At 35.2% G+C, this 22,804-nt stretch overlaps 1 long non-coding RNA gene across 1 annotated transcript in view; it reads right to left on the bottom strand.

Annotated features, from left to right (window-relative positions):
• Positions 1–8,412: 8,412 nt before the first annotated feature.
• Positions 8,413–22,804, bottom strand: part of LOC123590602 — a 28,625-nt gene continuing 14,233 nt past the window's right edge. Inside the window, exons 2-3 of the long non-coding RNA XR_006708863.1 lie at positions 9,327–9,361; positions 8,413–8,768 (exon numbers count right to left, since the gene is read on the bottom strand). This is a non-coding gene — a long non-coding RNA (uncharacterized LOC123590602). The remainder of the gene's footprint in view (positions 8,769–9,326; positions 9,362–22,804) is intronic.

The following is a 22,804-nucleotide window of genomic DNA, read 5'->3' on the forward strand; positions in this document are numbered from 1 at the left end:
GAGGGAACTTCCATGCTGCAGAAAGTTTCCTAGGTGGCAATAATCACTTGATTCAGTGACCAGACTCCAAGCTCTGCTGAAGGGAAAATCCTAAATCTGCTCCCAAAATATTTGAACCAAATGGTTAACTAAATGTAACTAAAGTGCAACAAAACCTAAATACAGCTTACCTACATAGTGTATTGATTCATCCACTCCCCAAACTAGAAACCAAAGGAGAGGCATTCCTTTTTCCATCAGTAAATTTTATTCACTTCAGTATCTATTATACTTTTACCCCACAGTGTCAAGCATACATTAAAAATCACAAGATGTAAGAAAATGTTAACCCATTATCAAGAAAAGAAATGTCCAATTAAGGCAGATATAAATCACTTGTTGGGGTTATTGGACAGGGACTTTAAAGAAACTGGTAAGTATATTAAAGGTATATTAAAAAAAAGACATCCTATTAAATAATTTGTTTACATACTTATCTTGATTGGCTGTATGTCCAAGAGAAGGGTAGGGAAATGTTTTTCTTTTTTTTTTTTTATGTTTATTTATTTTTGAGAGAGAGAGAGAGTACAAACAAGGGAGGGGCAAAGACAGAAGGGCAGAGAGAGAATCCCAAGCAGGATCCACGCTTTCACCTCAGAGCCCAATGCGGGGCTCCATCTCACAAACTATGAGATCATGACCTGAGCCAAAATCAAGAGATTGATGCCTAACCGAATGAGCCACCCAGATATCCCGGGAAATTTTTTTATTTATCTATGCAGCCACATTTCATTGCTTTGTTTTTAGTAATATTCAACAGATATTTTATTGAATAAATGAAATAAATAACTATGACAATGTTTTTCATGCCTTTGGAAAAAATATGCATGCATACTAAATATCCAGGATGATACATACAGTACATCTACCCCAACATGTTACATAAATGAAATGGCAGTCTGAACTTAGTCTCATCACTGTGATAAGGTATTAATCTGCTTCAATCATGGAAAGTCTCCATTTAAGAAATCTTGGAGAAAAATACATCAATAGCACTGGTTTAATTTTTTAGGCTGAAAGTGATATAATAGTTGTAGGCAGTTGGAGGTTACATTACAATACTGACAAACTCATGGATGAAAAGGACACATTAACTGAGAAGAGCTATAGGTCATAATGCTTGCTAGAAGATTAAAGTAATATTTATAGATAAACTCCATTATGGTGATGTGTTTACTTATAACCAATTCCTAGGTCATTAAATGTTCTGAAGTCATATAAAGTGGGTTATATAAATTTAGTCTCAGTTATAACTTTTCCCTTTCAAAGGAGATTTATGGCCTTATGGACATCCATCCCAATATTCTTGGAATAATTTGTAATACATATCAAATCCCAATAATGATACCCCTTCCTCCCTGAGTCCATGAAAGGAAGTAGGGGATATGACATTAAGGGAGTTGGGTTAGAAAGGGAGAGGAAATACAGAATTGGTCCCTTTCTTCCTTTCCCTCAATAGGACTATAGGAGGATAAGAGAGATGAAAGTAGGATAAAAGGGTAAATTTCAGGGTTCTAATTTTTTCTACTGCTCATGACTAAGCTGCACAGGGTGGTATTCCTACCCAATTATTTTTGGGAATGGCCAAAAAACAGTGGGACCACTGCTAGCATATCTAGAGAAACTAAAGGCCTTAAGAAGAAGACTAGCAACCAACTCAATTTTAGGTCCATCATGGTATATGACTAGTAGAACTCTGGCATAAAAAGTTATCTGAAAAAGGAGTCTATTCAGTACCCTGGCTCCTTGTGGTCTATAAGGCATGTAAATGATTGAGAGGTTCCCATGTACCCCAGTAAAGGAACAAGAAGATTCTAAGAGGGATCACAGCTTATAGTAAGTGAGGGAAACATAGACAGAAACACAAGTTTTGGCCATAACTGCCACCCACCACTCAAAAAAGGCCAGAGAATACCAGCTACTCACAACAGACATGGGGGATTCAGGAAACAACACCCTTTTTTCCCCCACCACTCCAAATGGTACAGGCCCCCTCTGTACTCAGATGTCAACTTGCATAGAAGCAGATTATTGGGGGAGAAAATATGAACAGCCATACATTTGCCTAAAGGAGATCGAGTCATCCACAGAACACTATTTTAACTAGAAAAAAAAACAGTGGCACTGTTAATTGACATGTTTAAAGTTCTCTTTCCAATGTAACACCCCGTGGGGTTAAATGGACAGAGGAAGATTACATCTGTTATAGAAGCAAAAAATTACGTTTTCTTCACACATTTGGTCTGGAGTATGAGTAAACATTACCTCCTCAGTACAGATAGAAAAATAATCAAAATGTAGGTGGATTGATAGATGATGATAGACAGATACAAATATATCAGATATATAGGTATACATGATGAATAAAGATACACAGTGAAACATGGAGTTGTATATAGATATAGATGCAGGAATAGATACAGAAATATTGATATAGACATAGGTATAAAATATCCCACCACAAAAACAATAAAGAATTAGTCTTGCAGAAAATTATTACTTCACAGATATTGTTCCTGAATACAAAACTGTCTATGTGGCCCCTCCACACATATTCACCTCAAAAATAAAATTTAAAGGAAAGAAAGGAATATTATTGAACATCTTACAACATTCTTGGTTCCTTCCATATACTATCTTGGGTCATATCAAGCAACTATGAGGTCGATATATTATTAGTCCTATTTTATAGTTGAGAGCACATAAATAAATAAATAAATAAATAAATAAATAAATAAATAAATCTGTTTAAATCCAGGGAGCTTCCAGCAGCAGAACCAATGTACAAACCAGGTCTATCTGGGTTTGCTGTGTGAGGTTGACTCCTGAAAGGAAAGACTTGAAGAAAATTAAGTAACTCTGTCTTCATATTTGATGTATAGATTTCCTTAGGTTATCCTGGTACAATCTCAGGTACTAGTCAACTTATTACATATTTATTTCCTAGACAATACTACTGCAAATGCTGGGGGATTTTTAATTCCTATGCTACTTTTTATAGATTTAGAGCAATGATACTATCATTTTTACCCAGTAAGGAAAAAGTTAAACAATATGAACAAAGGAACAAAGCTTTAAGTTGCTTAGCACTGGAATTTGACTATAGTTAGCAGGTAGACAAAAATATTAACATTATGTCAAACACAAAATATTGGATCTTAGATGCTAGATCAATAGTCACAACAGAAAATCTTAGGATTTCAACAGAAGCTCAAACACCATGAAGGAACTAAAGCTAATCATCTACCCTAAAAAGGAGATTGATTTTAAATGATTCTGGCAGATTCTCTTCTGAAAAAAATATGCAAACACTCCAGATTAATGAGATAAAAGGAAAAACACCAGACATTCTCCATACTGATCGATGAAAAGGATAATGTGTTCACAAGTAGTGCTGCTTTATCTTGTGTTTTCTTCTCAGATTGCTGAAGAAGGGAGAATGTTTAAAATAGATTAAATAACACAAAGAGTTTTCTTATGAAATGATATAAAAATATTGCCATAACCTCTGCCTGACTCTACACTTAGAGCCAAGGATGAGATGCCTAATGCCACTAAACATTCACAGAGAAACTAGAAGGTATAAAAATGCAATTGAATTAAGAAATAAATAGCAATACTTCTGGAAAAAAATATAACTTTCTGTAAATAATTGGGGACAAGTTAAAAAGATCCATACAGAGGCACCTGGGTGGCTCAGTGAGCTGAGCATCTGACTCTTGATTTTGGCTCAGGTCATGATCCCAAGATCCACACTGAGTGTGGAGCCTGTTTAAGATTCTCTCTCTTTCTAGCTCTTGCTCTTGCCCTCTCCTTCCCTCTGTCCCTCTCCCCCACTCACATACTCTATCTCTAAAATTAAAAAAAAAAAAAAACAATTCATTTTTGCTTAGTTGAGCAAAAGTCTTCTCATATTCTAAGACCCATCTGTAAGAATTATGTTTTAGTTTCAGTTTTTCTTCTTGGTATTTTCTTTCTTCCTTTTCCTTTTTTTTTTTTTAAACAAAATGTATTTATTAAATGTAAAGAAACTAATACTTTTTTATTTAAAAAACTACCATTGTAATTTCCATTGAGTTGACAAGTACATTTAAAAATTCTGCTTTCCTGGGGCACCCAGCTGGGTCAGTCAGCAGAACATGTGACTCTTGATCTTGGGGCTGTGAGTTCAAGCCCCATGTTGGTTGTAGAGATTGCTTTAAAAAAAATGCTGCTCTCCTGAATGTCATAGAAGTTTAGAGCAATGCTATTCAAAGTGCCCTCACGGACCACTGCTGGTCTTAGAATTATTACTGATCTGCTATGGAAAAACATGGAAATTGGGAGTAATTGTTTAGAAATTTTTATAGTAACTTTGTTTAATTTTACATCTGTTGAATCTAAAAATAAAACATACAAGCTTGCATCTCATTTCTCTAGTAATTCATTTATACTGTACTTCACAAAATCTTTGAATGGTAATACTTTGGGAGGAGAAAAACAGGTTCTTTCCTACAGCTAAGATTTAGAAGCACTGGCTTAAGGATTAGTTTTCACAATAAACACAAATTGTTTTGAGAACAGCTCTGCTAAATTCTAATTGTACAACACTGGGCAAGTTACTTCATCTATCTAAGTTTTAATTTACTCATCTGAAAAATGAGAAAATGAGTACCTACTATTTATATGGCTGTTGTGTGGTCCTTGACAAGCAATATCAGGATCACATAGGTACTTGTGAAAAAATACCCAAAAAAAAAACAAAAAAAAATCTAAGATTTGTTCCCGGTGTCCTAAATCATAATCTGCAATTTAACAAGATTTCCATGTGATGCATGTGCACAATACAGTGCTTGACATAAAGAAAATGATCAAGAACTAGTAGTAGCTATTGTTTTTATTCATCATAGTAATATGTAAATATTATTGTTTGAAAAAAAAGGGTGATATTCAGGACTCATGTAAATACAGAGACCTATATATAAACCAAATAACTTACTTTCCAATATTTTTCAAGTAGCTAAAAAGTACAAAGTATAATAAAAATTCTGTGGAGATTAGTAACAAGGAATACATACTTCTCATCCTCAAGGATCCCATAAAATATAAGCCAAGGACATCTAATAGAAATAACAAAGTGTTCTGACTTGTTGGTACAGCCAAAAAGAAATTTTTTCCAGAAGAAAATGGATAAATTGAGGCAAGGCTACTTTAAGATAGTATTCTTGCACAAAGAGTAAATTTTATCTGAACTGAAGAAAAAAAAAGGCAAAGGGGGAAAATCAGTCTATGCTCAGCCAATAACAGTTGTGTATACTTGGTCTTATATAAATAATAACCTGAATGTTCAAGGGTTGAAGTGTTAACTCCAGCCAAATTCCTAGTCCTTTAAAGTTACCCTGCTGTGACTAGGCAATACAGAGGTCACATACCATTTCAGCTGCAATAGCAAAACGCAGTGGGAAGTAAAGAATGAAATTGCTTGCTACTTATCTCTAGATCCTCTGTCTAGGTTTCCAAGAAACTAAGGTAGCAAATATAGCTTAGTAATGATTTTTCAGAATCAACACATGAAGGTTAAGAAAGGAAAGAAAAGGAGCACATTGACATTTGCTATTTTTACATCCCAACAATTTATACGGAGAGTGTGCCTCAGCCTAATAGTGCCAGTGATGCTCCAGAGGCCACAGGAGATATCTAATAGGACTAGTTTCATATCTAATACACATCTGATTGTTCTCTTCTTTAAAGCCACGTACAAGGATTGCCCAGAGCAAAGAAACTTAAACATTGGTAAGTCACCACTTCACTGATAATACCTTTTTTTTTTTCAATTCCTTAAACCTGACTTTTGTAAAAGCTGAAGTCTTACAAAATGGAAACTTCAGTTAGACACAGAAAAGTATTTTTCTATGGTGCCAAATACCAAGATACTTTTGAGATATGGACAATTACCTAGTGTTCACTCTGTACCACTTATAATACTAGGTACTAAAAAAATGGATGTAAAAGCAATAAGAATTCTCTCTAATTATGATACATACAGGAGGTACACAAAGAACCACACACATAATTTTTTGTGTGTGTATGATGAATCCAGATACCTGTTTTCCACTCTCAACTTCCATCCACGTTTTATTCTGTCCTGCTTTAACATAGCATGAATATAAACAGTCTGAATATAAACAGTCTTGAAAGTCTGAGCTCCACCAAATGTATCTCTAACTTTAAAGACTCATAGGACACTAACACAACTGATTTGTAAGTAAGTCATTTTATATCTTAAATGTATAAGAACAAGGTATATTCTCTCATAATGTAAATCTATATATTGGGAAAGTGAGAAAATCATTTGAAAATATTCTAAGACTGTATGAACCTGACCCTAAATATATTGTCTTTATGATTAGAAATACAAAATAGCACATGGATGCACTTAATTCAATAATTTTTTTTTTTAATTTTTTTTTTTCAACGTTTATTCATTTTTGGGACAGAGAGAGACAGAGCATGAACGGGGGAGGGGCAGAGAGAGAGGGAGACACAGAATCGGAAACAGGCTCCAGGCTCTGAGCCATCAGCCCAGAGCCCGACGCGGGGCTCGAACTCACGGACCGCGAGATCGTGACCTGGCTGAAGCCGGACGCTCAACCGACTGCGCCACCCAGGCGCCCCTTAATTCAATAATTAGTTTCATATGCCATTCTTTTTTTAAAATTTTTTTATGTTTATTTATTTTTGAGAGAGAGACAGAGACAGAGTGTGAGTAGGTGAGGGGTAGAGAGGGAGACACAGAATCTGAATCAGGCTCACGGCTGTCAGCAGAGAGCCTGATGTGGGGCTTGAACTCATGAACTGCGAAATCATGACCAGAGCCGAAGTTGGATGCTTAACCGACTGAGCCATCCAGGCACCCTTCATATGCCATTCTTATACTTGATAATACAGAGTGTCATTTTAGAAATGATTCCTGAGTTCAAAAATTATATGATTAGTTTCTAAGACTGTATTATTACTTTGTTTTAGCCCCCAAAAAGAAATTGCGGAAACTTTATTTTAAATGTCATGGTATTGCCTAATTTTCTTTGTAAGAATCTTCCTGAAGTACATCTGAATAATTGTGTTAAATTATTCATCATGAAAGTTAATTTGGCAGTTAATTATAATAAAGGAGAAGGTTCCTGAATGTAATCCAAGAATTTAATGCCTAAAGGATAAACTACACTGACAGAATTTGTCCTTGACTGTGGCCTCTGCTATAAGCTAACCCCAAAATTAACATTTCATACTTTTAAGAGCTAAAAAGAATGATTATGCTTTTTGACAACACAGAGTATGCTGCTTTTTCTCTTGCAGAGGAGCATGAAATAGTGAAAATTGAACATGTTTTGGACTGAATTCCTAATTTCACCTTTCATCAACTATGTGATTGGGGCAAATTGGGTAACTCTTTGAGCTTCATGATTTTTTTTCCAGTTGTGAAATGTTTATTAAAATATGTAATGTTTAGCTTTGTTGTGAGGAATAAAAGAAATGAAAGGCAGTTATATCTGTTTCTGGAATCTAAAAGGCAGTAAGTAATTTTTAACTCCCTTTCTTTCTTCTTTCTTCACATTGGGAGGAGGGGAATATTTGTAATTCCTTCAGGGTCCTCAACAGAATTTTTTAGAATTATATTTTATAACATTTATTGTTTAATTTTTTTTCACACGCATTAGCTTTTTAAATACTTCCAACAACCTTGTGCTGAGAGCAAAGCAGACAATTATGCCTTACATACAGGTAAAGAGACAGGTTCAGGGAAGTTAAATACATTAACCAACTTCACACAACTAGAAAAATGGCATAACTTAGATATAAACTCATGTCCAACTTCAAGGCCATTCCCTAACTCTTACATCACTTGTTCTCAAACCCAGGCCTACTGGCCCACAGTACTCAGTGGTATAAAAACCTTCTCTAAACTGTAGAAAAATTAAGAAGATTGTATAATCATGGAGTTTTTCAAAGTGAACTATATTCATATTTTTCAAATTCAGTGGTTATTTAAACATTATATATATATTATTTAATATATATTATATATATATATATATATATAATTTAAAGCAGTAGCTAGTGTAGATGGTAGATGTTTCTCATGTCTTTTCAGCTAAAATTATACATTATTAAGCCTGCATATCTCCACTTTTTTTAGTTTTATTGCACTATGAAATGTAAAAGTGTAGAAATCATACACTATGGCATGCTACTGTATTATTCCCACACTAATAACAAAATGAGACTGCACTGAAATGACATGAGGTTTCCAAATGAAGCTGGCTCCAGATAATATAATATAATGATGTTAGTAAATTCAATTCCTATCAAATATGGACTAAAAGCTCCAAAAAGGGCATTTTATGCTTTTTAATACATGGCAATGGTGGTAGTTTCAGCAGAACTGTGAAATCTGGTGATGTCAAATTATTTACAGTAACAAGCTTATGTTGATGGGACAGAGGAGACGCCAGTGACTGTGGTTGACGATTACCAGGTGACACAGTCCCCAGCAGAAGCACACCTAGCAAGGGGCAGCAGTATTCATGATGATTTTCTGTAATGAAGAACCACGGGTCTTCAGAGTAATCAGATCATATTAGGATTAACAGGATGCACTGCTCTGGTTTTCCAAATTCTTTTCTATACATCAATTTATTTTCCGTAGTGTGAAATTTTCCCTCCTCATTCATTCCTGGCCGGGCAAGTATCTGGCTGGGAAAAATGTTTAAATAGTCTGAGATATAGTCACCTGGTACTAATGCTTTCTTATGTACCCGGTCCTCCCTTTTTCCCCAGAAACAAAGCTGGGTTGCTTTGATACAAATCTCCCCAACTACTCTGTGTATACCACTCTCCTTGCACTTCCATCCTACAAAACAATTCTCTCTTCATTGTCTATACCATCAGTGCCTATGTTTGTGGCATATGATTGGCACTCAGAAAGTGAAATAATGAATTAATGGATTAATTAATGTACAGGTACATGACAGACATACAGGTACATCAGCAACAACTTCAGTGGATTTCCTCTACAGAGATAAAACATAGTGATACAGTCCTTGCGAATCTCTGCAGAGGGCAACCCTAAGACATTTCAAGAGAACCTCAGTGCCACTGAAACACCAACAAGATTTGGGGATATTTATTCCAAATTTGGTTTATGTTTAAAAAATTCAAGAGATCTTATACTGATATATAATCTCACTGGCTATCATTACACAATTCTGCAATAAAAAAAAAAAAAGCAAACATCTCATTTGACATACCTTTATCAATAGATCCTTCAGAAGGTTTCCTTGAGCTGTAAAAGACCATTATTATCAGGCTTTTAATAGAACAGCACTAAAGCTTTTAATAAAATGGCACTATCCTACATTCAAAATGTAGGATAAGATGCATTCTATTATTTTTGTTAACTTTAAAAGCAAACCTAGAGATATCAGAGTAGTTGAGAGCTCATATGGATATAGTATCTACTTTCAATGGATTTTTTTCAGAGCGAATTATAAATGGAAAATCTAGAAATAGTTTTGGGTTCTTTTGATATATAGTAGAAATTAAAATGATGCATAAAAATCTAGAATATGGTTTAAATCCAAGGGAGTCAAATCATGAAACATATGCTCTCATGATTGAATTTAGCAGAAATCCTCCAGACAATAAAATAAGCTGCAATATACCAAAGGGCAAAATTCTATCCTTTGATAACACACAAAAACTTTGTAAGTGTGAAAAAAAAAATTTTCAGTATCAATTCAGTTTCAGACACTGCACTTTTTTCATTGAAAAAAACATACTAGAAACATTTTTTTTTCAACTAAGCAATGAGTGTAATATGATTGGTAAAATATATGTTCATGTGAACCATATCTATACTAAGTAAAATATACAAATGCTTTAGTGCCACAGGCCCTTTTAATCACAACAACTTAAAGCATTAAAGGGATGCCTGGGTGGCTCAGTCAGCTAGGCATCTGACTCTTGATTTCAGCTCAAGTCATGATCTCATGGTTCATGAGTTCAAGCCCCGTATCGGGCTTCATGCTGACAGTGCAGAGCCTGCTTGGGATTCTCTCTTCATCTCTCTCTCTCCTTCTCTGTTTCTTTCCTGTTCATGCTCTCTCTCTCAAAATAAGTAAGCAAACTTTAAAAAAATAAATAAATAGGGGTACCTGGGTGGCTCAGTTAGTTAAGCATCTGTCTCTTGATTGCGGCTTAGGTCGTGATCTTACGGTTTGTAAGTCTGAGCCCCGCAATGGGCTCTGCACTGACAGCACGGAGCCTGCTTGGATTCTCTCTCCCTCTCTCTTTACCCCTCCCCTGCTCATTCTTGCACTCTCTCTCTCTCTCCCTCAAAATAAATAAACATTTAAAAAAAATAAAGAAGCAAATAAAGCATTAAGAGATTTCAAATATAAAGAGATATCTATAAATTATTCTAAAATTCATTTAATGTCTGATGCACTCTCATACAATAAGAAAACTCAATATTCAGAGGACTTTCTAAGAAGAAAGAGAAAGAAGTACACAGCTCTGGCTGAAAGGGTACAATGTCATTGGTGTGATGCCAAGGGATGGGCATAGAGAGTTGCAGAAAACATAATGCTTTAACTGAACCTCAAAGAATTGTTGACAATTTTCCACATGGGCAATGAAAGAACATTCTAGGCAGAGAGAAAAGCATATTATTTAACACTTTTTTGATCACAAGAGACAAGAAACATAACCCAAATTGGCTTAAGCAAAGAAAAAGAGAGTTAGCTCCTAGACCAGCCAAGGTCCAGACATAAAAACGGAGGCCATTTTAAATAGAAAGCATTTACTTCCAGGAAATTGGTTACTCTGATGGTAGAAGCACAAGGGGATGTTAATAAGCTAACCTAAATATTTTGTGTCCTCAGGCTTTGGGTTGTCTGGTTTGATCTTCTGTCCACACCACTAAAACTTTTTCTTTCCATATCTGCAATGAGCAATGAAAAAAAAAAAAAAAAAAAGCTGTGTTTTCTAATCATTTGTGTGGTCACTGGAATAGCACCTTTGATTTCTTTCAAGAATCTTTACTTTGTATTCACAACTTAGCTAATTCACTATTTGGTGCAAGAGGCCTAGTTTTTGGCCTGCCTCAACTTTCAACATGCTTTCCTCACTAAGCTTAATCTTCTAGCTTTTGATTTAAAGTGAGAGATATGTGACACTTCTTTCACTTGAAGACGGAGAGGCCATGTAGGGTTATTAATTGCCTAATTTCAGTATTGTTGTGTTTTAGGGACTAGGGAGACCCAAGGAGAGGGAGAGAGATGGAGGAATGGCCAAATGGTGGAGAAATCAGAACACATCACACTTACAGAATAAGTTCACTATCTTATATGGGTATGGTTTGTGGCACCCTACAACAATTAAAATAATAAAATAAAAGATCACTGATCACAGATCCTATAAAAAATGTAATAATAATGAAATGTTTTAAATACTTCAAGAATTACCAAAATGTGGGGCGCCTGGGTGGCTCAGTTGGTTAAGCGTCCAACTTTAGCTCAGGTCATGATCTCACGGTTCATGAGATTGAGCCCTGCGTCAGACTCTGTGCTAACAGCTCAGAACCTGGAGCCTGCTTCAGATTCTGTGTCTCCCTCTCTCTGCTTCTCTCTCTCTCCCTCTCAAAATTAAATAAATATTAAAAAAAAAATTTTTTAAAGAATTACCAAAATGTGACACAGAAACATGAAGTGAACAAATGCTATTAGGAAAAAGGCACTAATACACTCACTTAATGCCACATTCAATTTATTAAAAAAAAAAAAAAACTGTATGTGTGAAGTACAAAACAAAGATACCAAAAAAACAAACAATAAAAATAAGATATGCCTATATTGCTTTTTTTAAAGCCTTTTGAAATGATACAATTGAAAATAGTTAAAATGGTACATTTTATGACATTTTGTGTTAAGCATATTTTACCATGATACAAAAAATCTATTATAAAAATAAATAAAGTAGAGGCTAGAGCTATAATTGTCTTCAGTTTTTTGGAGCCACACTGTCAGGAGTTGTGACCAGAAGGGAAGTCCCTCTGTTTCTTTCCCTTTGACTCTAGCACCTCCCACTAGGAGAACCCAATGGGAAGTTGGCTGTCAAGAGAGTCTGTGAAGTTAGTTGGCCAAGTCCCAGTCCCCTAAATTTAGAAGTATGGATTTGGAGCTAAGAGATATTAAGTGAATCACCGCACAAATCAGGATTGACCCAAGAACTTAAAGGAAGTCATCAGGAGCCATCTTTTGACTTTTATCTCCTCTATGTTGGTTTCATTCTTAGGTAAAAAGTTCATTGTGTCGAAGTCCACATTCCAGGCTCAAGACCACGAGAAAAGAACGCCTCTTTTGCTTTCATTCATGCATGCAGTATTCAGCAATTGGCTTTAGTAAGACCAGACTTATTTGGACGACGTGACATGCCTTTCCAGTCATGTTGCTTTCAGAAACTTATTATTTGATTGGCCATGCCTGGTCTCAGGTAGAGCCAATTCCATTCAATTCCACCCAAAGCTCATAAATTGATAGTGGTACCCAACAATACACAGGAATGTTTAAGGGCACTGTGAAGGATGTAGATGAGAAACTAGCTCCCAAACATGTTCATATACCATGCAAATAATAATAATAATAATGATAATTATAATAATATTATATATTATTTTATTATTGATTATTATTATCATTATTATTAATTGTAACTATAGGAGATAGGAAACAACTGAGATATTATGAGTAGGTTTCAGATTTGCATTTTAATTTTTTTTAATGTCTATTTTTGAGAGAGAGAGGTACAGAGCATGAACTGAGGAGGGTTAGAGAGAGAGGCAGACAAACAGTCTGAAGCAGGCTCCGGGCTCTGTCGGAACTATCAGAACAGAGACTGATGCGAGGCTCAAATTCATGAACCATAAGATCATGACCTGAGCAGAAGTTGGACACTTAACCGACTGAGCCACCCAGGCGTCCCCAGATTTGCATTTTATAATATTCATTGTAATAATATTGTAGAGGATGCTTTCAAAAAGAGTTAACTAGAATCAGGGCAATCATCTAGGAGACAATTACTCTAACATGATATTAAAATGATGACAGCCCCATCTAGGAGGCACTTGTAAGAATGAGGAAAAAAAAAGAGACAATAAGGGAAATGGTTTTGCCTATTGATTGTGTGAAGCAGAACAAGAGAGGAAAGGGTCAATAACAGGGATTTTAAAACCTAAATGACTTCAATCATTTCTTGGGAAACTTGTTAAAATGCAAGTCCAAATGACCCATCCTCAGATATTCTGTTTCAATTGGTATAAGACAGGAGTTGTGTTTCAAATCTTCACTTTTAATTAGCAGCACAGAGGTTCTAAGGACCACATTTTGGGAATTCAGATCTAGAATGATTCTGTTTTCCTGTTTTAGGAACTGACTTTTTGGTAGTTATATAAACCAATATTAAAAAGAGAGAAAAGAAACAAGGTGGGAAAAAGGTGGGGTGACCAATCATTGCTTGTTCATTTGTTTGGTCTGGGACTATACCAGTATTCTCACACTGAAAGTCCTCCATTCTGGGAAATTCCTTAGTCCTGGGAAAAACCAGATGGCTGTTCACCCAAAATTTAGAAGAGAAAAAATGTCTTTAATTAAGCAAGAGAAGTTTTAGGAAAGGCTAACTATAGATGCCTAATAAACATTTAGGTATGAATTTAGAAACCAAGAAAAGAGATATGAGCTGGAAATACACATTTAAAAGTCACTATTACACAGGTAGAAGTTGAAGTGAAGAAATCGGATGACACCACTCAGAAGAGATTGCATATACATTAATTAATGTACAATAATATTAATAATAAAATGGAAGACTATGGAAATTTTAATGACATTTGTATTTAAGAAAATGTAGAAGAAAAGGAGTCTGCAAAGGAAAATATGAAAGCACTTTCAATGAGGAAGTCACTGAGAAGTGACAAGTACATCGGTAAGAAGCACCTGGAAGAAGGAGTGACCCTGAATATCAAATGCTTCAGAGAGGCGATCATTGAGTTTGGTATTTAGGAGATCACAAATGAGTTTAGTAGAAGCAGTTTGATTTATGTTGAGTTTTATTTACAGTTTAATTTATGTAATGCTATATTAAAACAGTTTGAAGAATTAGTGAGAAGAGAGAAAGTGAGGACAATAAGAATATTCCAAAGAATGCAAATTAGCCCAAACTAGCAAGTGATGAGCTGAATTCAACCCAGGGGAAATTTTAACAGACCTGCAACATGTTTTGTTTTGATTTGGGCTGGGTTTTATTAGTCAGTAACATGTAGCACTGAAGACATTTTAGATTAGGGGCCCTGGGTGGCTCAGTTGGTAAAGCGTCCGACTCTAGATTTCGGCTCAGATCATTATCTCGAAGTTTGTGAGTTCAAGCCTCACATTGGGCTCTGGGCTGACAGAGAGGGGCCTGCTTGGATTCTCTCTCCATGTCCCTCCCCTATTAATGTGCTCTCCTCCTCAAAAAAAAAAAAAAAAAGACATTTTAGATCAGATTTCCATGTCCTCTTGGAAAAATGAGAAACTAGATACCCTCTGGTATCTGGATCTGCATTTTTGCAGGGAAGGAATGAGCCCCAGCAGAAGCTGATGAACACACACCCTGCAACCTTCTTTGGTCTCCCCAAGGCTCCACTTTTCTCATTTCCATCAAAAGCCTAGTCTGTGCAGAGATTTGAGTGTGAGGCCTAGGTATAACATAGAACTCTGAAAGGAAGGAAAAAAGTGTCCATAAAAGATGATAGGGTTCAATGAAAGTTTTGACTTTATTTTGCTTTTTAAAGATGGGATTAGTTTGAGCCTATCTATATGCTAACTAGAAGCAAGAGGATAATTATTGAAGCAAAGTCAAAATGTGAGAGAAATGTGATGTAGAACAATGATGAGGAAATCAACCTTGGGCGAGCAGAAGGAGTCCCCCAGAGAACTTAGCCATATATGTGATGAAGCTATATATGTAATGATTTAAGAATATGACATTGAACATAAGTTAACTAAACTCACCTGAGATGAAGAGTCACTGAAGCTTCATTGTAGCCCTATTCAGATCACAAGTTAGGAAGCAAATAAAAGCCCCAACATTTTCAGTTATACCAAGAAACTAGCATTTAGTTTTCTAGGAGGCCCCAAGCATAGCTCATGTTTTTGGGTTTCTGATGAATTACACCCAGAAGTCCTTTGCTGCTATAGTGTGTGCTCACTCTCGCTCTCGCTCTCTCTCTGTCACACACACACACACACACACACACACACACACACGACAAAACTAGAGAAAACATGTTTGTATAACTTCAGAGAGTTTGTAAATCAAGACTGCTACAGCACAAAATAATCCATTTCCCAGCCTGCTAAGGAGCATTTTTTTACTCATACATATCCTTCTCATGAAGTTAAAATTCATTTTTGTTCTGGTTGATTCATTTTGTTCCGGTGAAACCACAAAGTGTATTACCTGAGTTGCAGTTTCATATAAATTAGTTAGAAAAAATTGTTGACCGTGGTGTGTGGGCTATAATGTGCAAATGCTATAAAGTAAATCTCTTATGGCTTTGCTGTGTCACCCAGTCTCCTCCAAATAAAAGCACACATACTAGATGGTTTGTTACTACTATATGCTTATGATGAAACTTCTCAATAGAACATCAAGATCATCCACAACACGGCCTGATTTATATAAATGCAATAAGTGAAAATTCATAACTATCCACTATGATCTCGTCTATTTGGCAAATCAAACCGTTTTCTGGCCCATCCTGCCTGGTTTGGAGCAGTTGTTCTTTTTCCATGATAATGATGGGCTAAATGTTTCATTTGCCTTAATGTCTTTGTTGGATCCACATTATGGCAATACTGCATCATTATAGATTCAGTCATTGCCATAATTAGAGTTTCGTAGTCTAAGAGCTTTCCAAAAGAGAATAATGTCTAGATGTAAGCATGACTAAAATACTGTAATTTTTCCAACTTTAGAGAAACTAACCCTTGATATATATTTCCAAGTGGAAAATGAAATACATTATGACCACTATGTCAGTATTAAAAATGATTGTATCCAAAATGTCAATTTTCTGCAGACCTATAGCCCCTTAACAGAAAGATTTTACAGTACAGAAGGAAAATATATATGTTGAAGGATGTAACATGAAAGTGAAATGAGAGACTTGAATCAATCACCTACTCATTTTCAAGCAATTCTCTTCAGTTACGCTGAAACCATGCAGGTCAGCCTAATGTAATCTTATCTGACAGTCTGCAAAGGAATGATCTTAAAATTTCTCCATTTCTCTGTGCATAGACCTCTGAAATTTCCCTAAAAAGATTTACTGAAATTTTGGACCCAGCATGCATTTGTTCTTACTCTCTTTCAAACTGATTCACAAAAGAAAATGCTAAATAGTCTTCTTTGACCTGGTAGGCATAGCAGGTCAGAAAGGCTGAGAAGAAATGGTGAGATCAGACAAAGCCCCTTGCTCTTCTATGCACTTTTTAAACATTTCTCTCAGTTCATTTTAATTTAAACAGAATTTTGTTCCCATGTTCTTTTCTCAACACAATAACACCTCTTTACAAAGACTTTGATTCTTTTCCAAAGATGAGAGAGCAAATGAGAAAGTTATTGAAACCGAGGAAGAGTTATGATCCTCCCTAGCCTAGATATGTTTTATAATTCCCTAGTCAGATATCGTAACTTCTAACCTCAAACACATTATAACTTTCTAGCCTTCTCAAAATTGATGGTATCAGTATATCCATCCATTTCCATCTCATGAGGACTGACTCAAAAATAACCCACTATTATTTATCAGCTTACTTTCTTCCTGTTCAAATCTTTTGTCTCTGTATCAGTTTTCTATTGCTGCTGTAACAAATTACTACAAACTTAGTGGCTAAAACCAACATCAATTTATTACCTTACAATTCTAGAGGTTTTGAACACTAATGCAGGATCTCCCTAACTAAAATCAAGGTGTTGGGAGAATCCTTCTTAAAGCTCTGGAGAACAATCTCTTTCCTTGTCTTTTCTAGCATCTAAAGACCCATATTCCCTGACTCGTGGCCCCTTTTGCACATCTTTAAAGCCAGCAAATCCTTCTCACCTAGATCCTGCTTTCACCATCTTATATCAGTCTCTGACTCTTATGTCTCCCTCTTCCATTTTTTTTTTTACCTGTTTTATTTATTTTGAGAGAGAGAGAGCACACACACAGGAGAGGGGCAGAGAGAGTGGGAGAGACAGGGAGAATCCCAAGCAAGGTCTGCACTGTCAGCATGGAGCCCGACTTGGGGCTTGAACTCACGAACCTTGAGCTTAAATCAAGAGTCAGATGCTTAACCAACTGAGCCACCCAGATGTCTCTCCCTTTTCCATTTTTAAAAAAATTTTTTTAACGTTTATTTATTTTTGAGACAGAGAGAGACAGAGCATGAACGGGGGAGAGTCAGAGAGAGGGAGACACAGAATCTGAAACAGGCTCCAGGCTCTGAGCTGTCAGCACAGAGCCTGATGCGGGGCTCGAACTCACGGACTGCGAGATCATGACCTGAGCCTAAGTCGGCCACATAACCGACTGAGCCACCCAGGCGCCTTCCCCCTTTTCCATTTTTAAGGATCCTTGTGATTTCATTGGATTTACTAGAAAAATCTATTTTAATAGCAGCTGATTAACAATCTTAATTCCATCTTCAACTTCAATTGCCCTTTGCCATGCAACCTAACATACTCACAGGTTCTGGGAATTCAAATGTATGTGATAATCTTTTGGGGACCATTTATAGTCTCTAAAAATGTTTTGGTATTTCTTCCTGAAAACCCATGTAAAAGCAACCTTTGTACATCAAGAAAGATTTAATTTTTTAAGTTTTTCAAAACTTCCCCAGATAGTAGCTTCTTGGCAGCATTCTACTATGAAAAAAAAAAATTGAGTAGGATTAAAAATGCTTAAATCCAAGTTCTGGCTATGCTATGAATTAGATCAAGATATTTAACATTTGTAAACCTCAATGTCTTCACTTGTAAACAAAGGTAATAAATAGTCCACAATTTGACTAGATCACAGAATACTGGGATAACCAAATGGGTTGGTGACTTAGTCCTTTAAAACTATTAAGGCTGCGCCTGGGTGGCGCAGTCGGTTAAGCGTCCGACTTCAGCCAGGTCACGATCTCGCGGTCCGTGAGTTCGAGCCCCGCGTCAGGCTCTGGGCTGATGGCTCAGAGCCTGGAGCCTGTTTCAGATTCTGTGTCTCCCTCTCTCTCTGCCCCTCCCCCGCTCATCCTCTGTCTCTCTCTGTCCCAAAAATAAAATAAACGTTGAAAAAAAAAAATTTAAAACTATTAAGTGGGACAAATGACAGGTCAAAGAACAGTAATGTAAACTTCAGAGATACATTGACCTGTGTTAAAATCTTGGCTCTTTCTCATGACCCTGGGTTAATATATATATATATATATATATATATATATATATATATATATATATATATACATTTTTTTTTAACTCTCCAAATAAATGCTGCCATCTATAAAATAAAACTAACTGCTCAGGGGCATTAAGAGAATCAAATAAGATAAAACATGTAAAAGTGGTTAGGGCAGGGCTGAAAACACATTCTAAGCATTCATTGTTAGTTTTGATAGTTAATAATTGACCAAATTTGAGTTTTCCAAAACTTTAATCTTTTTCTTTTAAAATTTATTTATTCATTTTCAGAGAGAGTGAGTGTGGACAGGGGAAGGGAAGAGACAGGGGTAGAGAGAGAATCCCAACCAGGCTCTGTGCTGTTAGTGCAGAGCCCAACGTGGGGTTCAATCCCACAAACTGTGAGATCATGACCTGAGCTGCAATCAAGAGCCAGATCTTGGGTTTAACTGACTGAGCCACCCATGTACCCCTCCAAAATTTTAATCTTAAAAAAAGTGAGACATATCTTATTTTTCAACTCTGATTAATACAGAGTTAGCACAATTTATTTGTAAAAGATCTTAAAATATTTTGTTCCTTTTTGATTACCAAAAGTACATGGATTTTTTAAAAATTAATTTTTAATAATGCATTAATGCCATCATATTTGATATTAAAATTGTCCCAAGTTTAGCCATGTGAGGTCCATCTAGTCTGCTCCTACTTTAATGTAAACAGAATTTTGTTCCCATGTTGTTTTCTCAGCAAAATAGTATTGATTTCTAGCTTTTTGGTACATCAAAATATTCTGGGTTCACATTACCATTTTCCTGGTAGGAAACCTAGATTCACCCATTTCTCCATAGAACCTTAGTTTATTTTAATGTGAAATATTGTTTAGAAACCAATACCTGGGTTTGGTTTTCTAGATGTTTTCATTGCCAATGACTTGTCTTTGATTCTGGTTCAGTTCCATGGACGGTGATAAGAAAGATACATATATTTATAATTTACAAGGTTTCTCCTTATCTGTGGATTTTACCTATATTTCTCACAATTTTACCCTGTTTCCCAACAACATCAATATATTTACCCATCTGTTTTACCCTTCATGACACACAAAATAATTTCAGAACTATTGAACCAATGTCACTAGGAGCAAACCTACCAAATGAAATACAGGTTTTTGTTTTTGCTTTTTTAATTCTTTCTTTACCCACATCTATAACTCATAAAGGATATTCAGAGAACCCCATTCGAAAGTTCCTTGAATAACTCCCTTTCCTATATGGCTATTTTATCGCTTGATACACACTTGGCTTTATTTGTATCTGCCCCTAATTAATTATATAATTTTTCTTTCCCCCTTATTTATTTTACTTCAATTTTTAAAAATGTAAATCATTACAGATTTTGAAGTTAAAATATACAAAATATATAAATACATATTACACATAAAATATGCAAATACATTAAATATATTATATATAAACATATACAAGATAAATTTCCTTTATATTATGCCTTCTAATGAGTTCCCACATATTCATTATAGTTTCCCTTTTATTCTTTCCTTTCAGAGACTTAAAAAAAATAAGTATATACATATACACAGACACGCATGCACATATCTCCCCTTGTTTTATAAAAAACAAAACATTCTATATTTGTTATTTTGCATGCTGTTTTCTTCTATAAATAATTCTATATATGTTTTCAAAGGCAAATGCTGTATTACTTGATACATATTCACTACTGTTGTATCTTCTTTGTGAATTTTGGCCTTCAACCCTATTAAGTTCCCTTCTCTGTCACTATTTTATGGCTTTTGACCTGATACCTACTTTTCCAATGTAAGGATTAAAACCTCTACTTTCTCATTGTTTGCATTTGTCTGATAAAATTTTATCAATTTTTTTCATTGCAATTTTTCTCAGTCACTTGTTGCAGGCATCTCTTATATTTAGTTGGATTTTCATAATAAGCTATTCTGAAAACTCTTTCTTTTAATAAGTGATTTAAGACCATTTACATAACTTCTTATTAATATGTTATTATATTTACTGTGTATTATGTAATGTTCATATTTTTTTTGTCTCTAGGCAGTAGTCTATTTTGCTCTTCTTTTGTATCTCCTATGATGTATAGAAAGGTTTGTATTTTTATCCTTAGTGGCTGTCTTTATGTGAATGCTTTTTTAAATCGAGGTATCACTGGCATATAACATAGTAATTTCACTTATATAACATAATCCCATATTTTTGTATACAGTGAACTGATCACCATAAGACTAGTTACTATCCATCCCCATCCATAATTACAAATGTTGTTCTTGTGATAAGAACCTTTAAGATTTATTCTCTTACCAAATTTCTAAAATAAATTTTTTAAATGTTTTTATTATAACTTTGTTTCCTTACTGAGGCTTCAACTATTTGATTTCTCAAATGTAATTATACCCCTAATACTTATGTGACAAGCAATAAGCTTATTCAATTTTTTATTTCACCCTTTTCCCATTTTTGATTACCTTATCTCTACTTTGTAATTTCATGTTTCTTCCATCCTTGTCCCCATCTTTTAGTCATAAAGCTACAATTAAATGTATTTAGTGTTCAATTTTCATTTAATCCCTCATTAAACCTTATAAAATTTTCAGTCAATTTTTCCTTAGGCTTTTAATAAATTATTCTGAGATGATTTCTCTTTTGTTTTTATTCTGAGATGATTTTACCTTTTTCTTCTATTTCTTTCTAATTGACTCTCATTTCATATCTTCCTGTTTTTTGTCCACTTCTATTTCAAAATTTTGTATTTCTAATGTGAACTGCTTGTCCATACCTGTACACACTTCCTTAGGCTATATAGTTAACATTGACTGCTATGTTACTGACTCCTTCTGCTTCATTGTTGGTTTCAGGGAAAGATCATGCAGCATCTAAAACAATTTCCACTTACTAGGGACTGAATAGCATCTCCCCAAAACTCATGTGTTGATGTCTAATCTCCAAAGTGGCTGTATTTAGAGACAGGGCTTTCAGGAGGTAATTAAAGTTAAATGAGTTCATAAAAGTAGGATCCTAATCCAATAGGGCTGGTGGCCTTATAAGAGGAAAAATAGACATTTCCCCCTTATTTTCCATAAACATGCACCAAGGGAAGGCCATGTGAGCACACACAAGAAGGTGGCCACCTGCAAGCCAGGAAAAGAGCCCCACCCGTCCTTGACCATGCTGGCATACTGACCTCAAATTTCCAGTTTCCAGAACTGTGATAAACAAATTTCTGTTGTTTCGGTCACCAGCCTATGGTATTTATTTTATTATGGCAGCCAGAACCATTTTTATTTTCAATTTTCTTTTTATAGTAGCTTTGTGTGGATTTTGTATGCATTTTTCTGTTTTGTTCAGTTCTGTTCATCTCATATTTTCATATACAAAAGTAATAGGTTTATCTGGGCCAATGTTGAAAGTTTGGGTTGTTTACTAGAATTTTTAGTTCAAGATCATCACCCTCTGTTATTATACTGAAGTTTCTTTAATTAACAGTGCCATTTATTTTGGCAGGTACTGAGAGACAGAATGACTAGTATTTTTTCTTATTTTGTAGGTCTTTTTATTTCTGTAGGATCTTCAACTCCCACTGCTTGCTTCCTTCTTTTCTTTCACCAACAAGACCCCAAGGAATGCTTCCCTACTCCAAGTCTCCCCACTCTACCCCAGAGCAGATGCGTTTCCAAAACTTCCTCCATTGGTTCTGTATACTTCTGTTTCTTTTCCTTTTTATGCTCCACTAGCCAGAACTATGATCAACAAGGTCCCTGACACATTCTCTGTATTTCTCTACTCAGGGTGTTGACTCTCTTGCTGTGTGTGAGTTTAACAGTGTTTTATCACTTTTAGGTCCCTATCTACTTTTCCTACTTTCTGCTCAATCTTTGACTGACTCCTACATGATTGTGTGCTCTGAGAATAAATCCATTGAATTTGTATGTTTATTTTACTACCTATAGATAATTTGAAATTTCTAATAGTCTTGGAGTTTTAATCATGTCTTAGATATCAACTGTGGGTAACTTTATTTGCTATTCTCTTTGGCATACATTGTTTTGGAGAAATTTGTGTTTTGTTTTTGGTTCTGGTTTGTTTTAGAAATTTTAATTTAGGCAATTACCATTACCTATAGGAATTGGAAGTCAGTCATCATTCTCGTTCCTATAACTACTTGATATGACAGATGTAATAGCATTAAGGAAAATAATTGATTCAGAATATTACAGATC

Source organism: Leopardus geoffroyi, chromosome B4 (genome assembly GCF_018350155.1).
Source record: "Leopardus geoffroyi isolate Oge1 chromosome B4, O.geoffroyi_Oge1_pat1.0, whole genome shotgun sequence".
NCBI lineage: Eukaryota > Metazoa > Chordata > Mammalia > Carnivora > Felidae > Leopardus > Leopardus geoffroyi.